The sequence below is a fragment of the Acomys russatus genome, chromosome 31, assembly GCF_903995435.1.
Source record: "Acomys russatus chromosome 31, mAcoRus1.1, whole genome shotgun sequence".
Lineage (NCBI taxonomy): Eukaryota > Metazoa > Chordata > Mammalia > Rodentia > Muridae > Acomys > Acomys russatus.
Window position 1 is genome coordinate 18524027 of NC_067167.1, and position 6081 is coordinate 18530107.

At 39.8% G+C, this 6081-nt stretch overlaps 1 protein-coding gene across 1 annotated transcript in view; it reads right to left on the reverse strand.

The window, feature by feature from the left end:
• Positions 1-1228, reverse strand: part of Mrpl42 (mitochondrial ribosomal protein L42) — a 52465-nt gene extending 51237 nt beyond the window's left edge. Inside the window, exon 1 of the mRNA XM_051139901.1 lies at positions 1221-1228. The gene's annotated coding sequence lies outside the window, so the exon portion shown is untranslated. The remainder of the gene's footprint in view (positions 1-1220) is intronic.
• Between the last annotated feature and the right edge of the window lie 4853 nt (positions 1229-6081).

Below are 6081 nucleotides of genomic sequence, written 5' to 3' on the forward strand. Positions count from 1 at the left end.
TGCCTTTGTACAGTTTATTTTACTGTGTTTATTTCGCTTTCCCAATGTGACAATCGTATTTTAAATTAAAATGGATGGAACGTTCTGTTTTGGTCCTCTCCATCTGGCAAATTGGCAAGAGGAGTATTACCAGTTTGTTTCATTGATGCAGATTTGTGTTAGGATTTTACTGAGTGAGTATTTATAAACTGGCCCTGAGCATGCATGAAGCATTAGTATCTGACTTTTTCTTTTTTTAAAACTCTCCTAGAAATTTGAAATAAATATAACCTGATTTAATTAGGTGATCCTTGGTGTCTTGCCATGTTTGAAAGTTGACCATACCCAACATTCACAGCAAAGAGGACAAGTGCATATCATGTCATACTTTCACATGTCTGCATTTGAGTTTCAGATTAGGTTATGATTTTTCTCTTGGTTCTTGTCTGAAAACTCTATGTGGGACAATTGGTTGATGTTTGCGAAGGCGGGTTTTGCATCTTCCTTGCAAACCTAAGAAGCAAATCCCAAGCAGTCAGCATTGTTGGGTCTTCAGTTCCTGTGCAATTCTCTTGCCCCTCTAGGATTTACTGAGAATGCCTTTTCTTTCTCTGTCTTTCTTTTCTTTTTCTTTTCCTCTTTTTGTTGTGTGTGTGGGGTGGGTCTTACTATGTAACTTGACTGTACTGGGATTTACCAGTACAGTTGGAGGACAAGGCTGTCCTCCAACTCAGAGATTGGGCTGCCTCTACTAGGATTAAAGGCTACCGTGTTACTCCTTTTATCCTTCAATTTGCCATTTTCCTCCCATGTAAAACCGTCCTTTTCCCACCTTTCTCCACACTGAATTTCTGATTCTTGTTATTTTTAAGTCATATACATGTAAATGCTAACCTTATGGTCAAGAATCTGTGTCTCTGCAGTATAAGGTAATGGATGTTGTAGCCCATCTGTGTTTTCCTCACTTCATAACTTCTGGAGTTTCTTCAGAATGTAGTGTATTTTATTGTGTTCTTATGTAAGATGAAGAATTATCTATTAAAATTACATTTTCAACATATAAGAGCTTTTGGTGACTGGTAACTGGATCCTTCCAAATAAATGTAGTTTGTTAACAAATGTTAAGTTTAGAATAAGATTGCTAATGGCCCTACCTGATACTATAAATTTAAAAACTGACCGCAGTTGACAATTCTTGGCCTGAGGGCATCTTTGGCTGTGGCTAAGAAAGTTCTCTCTCATTTTAAAAATCAAACTTCACAGGACTTGAAGTCATTAACCATTGTCAGCATCACTTCCTGAGAGCCAGTACTGCTCTTGCCTATAGCTGGTGACCATACAGTGCCTGAGTGTGCACTGAGGTCTTAGAAGGTTTTCTCGTTTTACATTATGGTTTCCTAATTTCATGGCCTCGCATTTTCTTTGGAAATTTTAATGAGACTTGCCCTCTCAGCCAATTGGAAGAAGCATACATATGCCTGGACTTCTAAAGTCTTTCAGGAAGCAACAGGTCAAGGTGGAGGTTGAATCCAGGCAACTATGTCTGGCTCTGGGCCTATTTTCCTTGTCTAACACTAAATGATCCATAAAAAGCAATTTAAGTTACATGACAGTGTTTCAGAATCTCGGGATAAATGTCACACAAAAACCGCTTCTAACATTTGAAAGATAGGAAGATGTATCACTAGTAGATTGACACACCACAGTGTTCGGTGCCTACCTACTGGTGGGAACTGAGTAGCTGTCACCCAAGGATGGACATGTTATGTCATTCTCTTTTTCTGTTCATATTAACATTTTGCCTGCTGCTGGTTGGGGATATAGATGTGAATAAATAGCCTGGGCCTTTCCCTTGAAGGGATAGTTTAGGCATGGGACACAACACAATAGTTGCAGCTCTTGTCCTGGAAAAAGGAAGTGCTTTGAAAGGCTGATCCTCTGGACCCAAGGCAAACACCTTCAACCTCCAGAAAGCTAATGCAGAGAGAGCTCAGGGAGAGAGGAAATCTAACATCTCCCCAAATGGAATCGTGAAATCAGTTCTGAAGCCCTAGGGTGTCAATTTGATTTTGTTCTGTTTTCTCTATTTTGCTGTGATTCATTTCCACTCTGAGACTAGTTATCCTTGGTTCTCTCAGCTCTTGGGCCTTCTCTATATAGTGCTGAAACCTTAAACTAGACCAAGAATACACATGTAAGAAAGTTCAGTGCAAATCCGTGTATTAAAACCACATGGATGCTGTGGTTAGGGTTTCTCTAGAGGGTGAGGAAGGCCATCTGGTGGAAGAGTACGCCTTGTCAGCCATAGGACAGTAGGTTGGCTTTGCTTCTCTGATGGTTTAGGAATGTTCTTCTGCCTACTCCTAACTACATGTTTTTATTACTGCAGTGGCAAAGTTTTAAGACTACAACATAGGAAAGCTGTCCACATAAAAAAATTACAAAATGAGATGAAAAAATCGGGTACCTAACTCCCTATTCCATAAGAAATATGTAATATTTCATTGGAATGTATCCTGCGGCTGGGAGCAACATTTTGTTTAGCTTTGAAGCATGCTGCCTCTTAAGGAACTATATCAGGGTTTATATTTTAAGCAACAAAAGGAAAGTGTTGAATGTAATTTTAAAGAAGTATAAATAAAAATCTGTACCAACTGGATATAAGTTGTCTTGTTTCCTTGACTCTGTACTCAGCTCTACAGTGTCTTCCATTTTATCACTGAGGCTGGGATATTAGGACAGTATTTGTTCTCAAAAAATCCTTTCCCTTCACGCTTTGGGCCTCACAGGATTGAGCCCAGGACCTTTCTTGTATATATTAGGCGAACAAAGAAATTTTAGGAACCTCTGTGTAAATTAAGTGCCTAAGGGGTTTCTGACCGCATGTTGAAACTGCTGTCAGCAGTTATAGCTATATAGGCATAAGTAATTAGGCAATTGGCAATTTAATCCAGTATGACTGAAACTTGTTTTTTGAGATGGTTTCACTATGTAACCATGGCTATCCTGAAATTCTAGCCTGCCTCTTGAGTGCTGGGATTAAAGGCATGCTGCCTGGCTCTGAATTTGTATTTTAAGATAGGCCCTCTACCTAGCTGTGCTGGAATTCACCTTGTAGGATTAAAGGTGGCTTTTGGCTCATAGGGGACTTTGCAGGTGTGCACGTTTGGGGAGGCCAAAAAACTTTAGGTTTTATCCACTGGCTTAGGGCTTAAAGGTTAGGCCAGGGTGGCAGGCCCATGAGCCCCTAAATCCTGGGATTATTACTTCCTGGTATGTATATGTGAGTACAGGTGCCTACCACAGAGGCCAAACTCTACAGGCAGTTTTGAGACAGGGTCTTTTTATGTAGTCCTGGCTACTTGACTCAAGAGCTCTTCCCTTCTACACCCAGCCCTTTAAGTTTGGAAATCCTAGTTTTAAAAATGGAAATTATAGTTAAGGGATGTATACAAAGGATTTTCCCCCCTTTTATTAAAATATGAAACCTGATTGGCAACACTTTATGGTAAATAGCTCCTTTTAATTCACTAATCCCAGTTTGTCATAAATGAAATGCAGGAGGGCTGTCTTTGACACTGAATGTTTTGCTGTAGAGTGCCAGGCAGGGCATTCCATGGCACTGTACAGTGACCAATAGATTCCATTCAGCCAAGGCACGACATTGCCTCGGTGTAGATCTCTCTCTCTGTGTGTGTGTAAAGTGTGTGCGGTTGTTTACAGAGGCCAGAAGAGAGTATTAGAGCTGGAGTTACAAGATACTATGAGTCTCTCTTGCAGGTGCTGGAAACCAAAGGCATCGTTGAGAGCGGCAAGTGCTCTTAACACCCCCATCCTCCCTCTCGGCACATTCCTTATCCTAAATTTTGGAAAGCTGATTAACTTTGAAAACAGGCTCTGTTTATGCTAAAAATAACCCCACACAGACTTTGTTTCCATTTTTATTCCATGTTTCCAAATGTAAAAAAGTCAAGATTCTTACAACAGTTTGGGTACGACCATCTCAATAAATCCATGCAAAGTCGTTCTTGTGCAGTAACTGCTTCTTTCACCTTTTCTGCTTCATACATTGTGATTGACAAAAACCTGGATGGCATGTGCTTGGTGGAAAATGCCATTTCTTTACAAAAACACACAGGGCAGTTTCTACTTTTCTGCAAGGCATTTTCCTCCTCCCACCCCAAGGAGGCACATGGAACTGAAGAATTGAGCTGCCCAATTGTATTCGGCTGCTCCACAGACAAGCACACATAACAGTCTCAGCGCTGCAGGCTGCAGGGGGCTGAGATGGTAGACATCATCTAAGAGAACTGAATTGCCTTAGGTCTTCTCTATAATCTTGCAAATCTGGGTTCTAGAATAATGAGGAACCCTCAGGTGAAATTTAAGCGAAGCTGCATTCATTTGCACTCTGTAGAGACTTGGCTAGTTGCATAGACTAAAGACGGTTTGCTAAATGGCACGGAAGAAAATCCTGACCCAGGTGATCTGACTTAGTCCAAATGCTTCTGACCAAGGAAATTATACAACAATATTTATAGGCTGACTTTTAAAGAGATGGTTGACATTAATACTGTACATATTTTACATGGCAATACACAGTCCAGAGTCTATAAAATAAGCTCATGCATTATTACCTCTGAGAATATCTTGTACATACAAACTCCACACGCTTGTGATGGCTTATTAGCTGGAAGCAGTATTCTATACAAAACAGTCCAGTTTGTCCGTTGTGTTTAGTAGTAGAGAAATTGCAGGGCTTTGTGAGGGGGGAAAAAAGTATTGGCAAATGATAGAAAATGTCTGTGGGTTTTAAAATGTTTCTTTTATAAAAAAAAAAAAAAAAACCCAAAATACTCAGAATATATGACCTCTGTACAAAGAAAAATATAAAAGGTCTGGATGGTCGTGTTTGATTACATAATTCAGAATGAGCGCTACTGGCTGAGTCCTACTGTACTCACTTTGACAGCATTCATTTGTAAACTAGTGTTCTGGGTTTTTTTTTTTTTAAGTCCTGCTGAGTTTGTGGCACAAGATTTCCTTTTTTCTAACTGCCCCCCCATCCCCGTTTTCCTCCCATGTAAGGACTGTTTTCAGCAGGACTGCATTCTAAAGGTTAAGTTACAGAACAAATGCCATATCTATGCTCTCCTGGTTTATGCTTGCCAGTTAGAATATTTACAAGAGGCTAACAATGGTTACATAAAGATCTTTTCCTCTTCCCCTCCCCCTTCACTTCTGACCTCATGGAGGAAGTACAGGAGTTTTAGACTACGTACTTTTTCATGGGATGGCCAATTTTAAGTGAGTGTGGAAGACAATATACAATCATATGGCTCATATGTTCTAGTTCCCCCACAACTGTGTGGTAAACCACTTACTCAAGACAATGGGAGATGTTCAACTATGCCCTAGTAGCTGTCTTCCGCCATTTTATTTAGTGTGATGCAGCCATCAGAGCCTGGCATTGAAGGGTAGATTCTAATCCTGTTGTAAGCAATGTTGTCTGTAAATCATCAGAAACTGAAAAGTGCAATTTAAGAGCAATCTCCAGAGGGAAATGTTGCCCTGATATATTTATTCTATGTTAAAGGGGTCATAAAGGGAACAGGCAACGGAGCATGCGAAATAAATTCCTATAGACAGTTTTCAGGAGGAGAGGTGCTAAACCACATGCAAGTTGCTGACAGCATTTCCCTAAAACTGATGACCTCTCTGTACTTCTTATTGAACTGCTGCTGTGGTACAGGGAAGAAATCCTAGTAGGTTGACAGTGACTAATACTGGCTGCTAACATTAGACAACTTCTTGGAAATAGTGAACTGAAGTGCTTTGCCAAAGGCAACTGTACCATACAAAAACAGCCCAAATCTGCAGTTTACAACCCTCTAACACAAATTTTGGGGTGGATATATTTCTTTAAATACTAAGAATATATTTTCATTAATTCTCAACACTATTGGTAACTATTTGACACTAAGAAAAAAAATTAAAGTGAAAATATACCCAACAACCAGTTTGTTGTGTCAAACCATAGAATGATGCAAAGTGGACAAAAGTTACAAAAAGGGGAAGTTATTTAAAAAAAAAAAGAAAAGA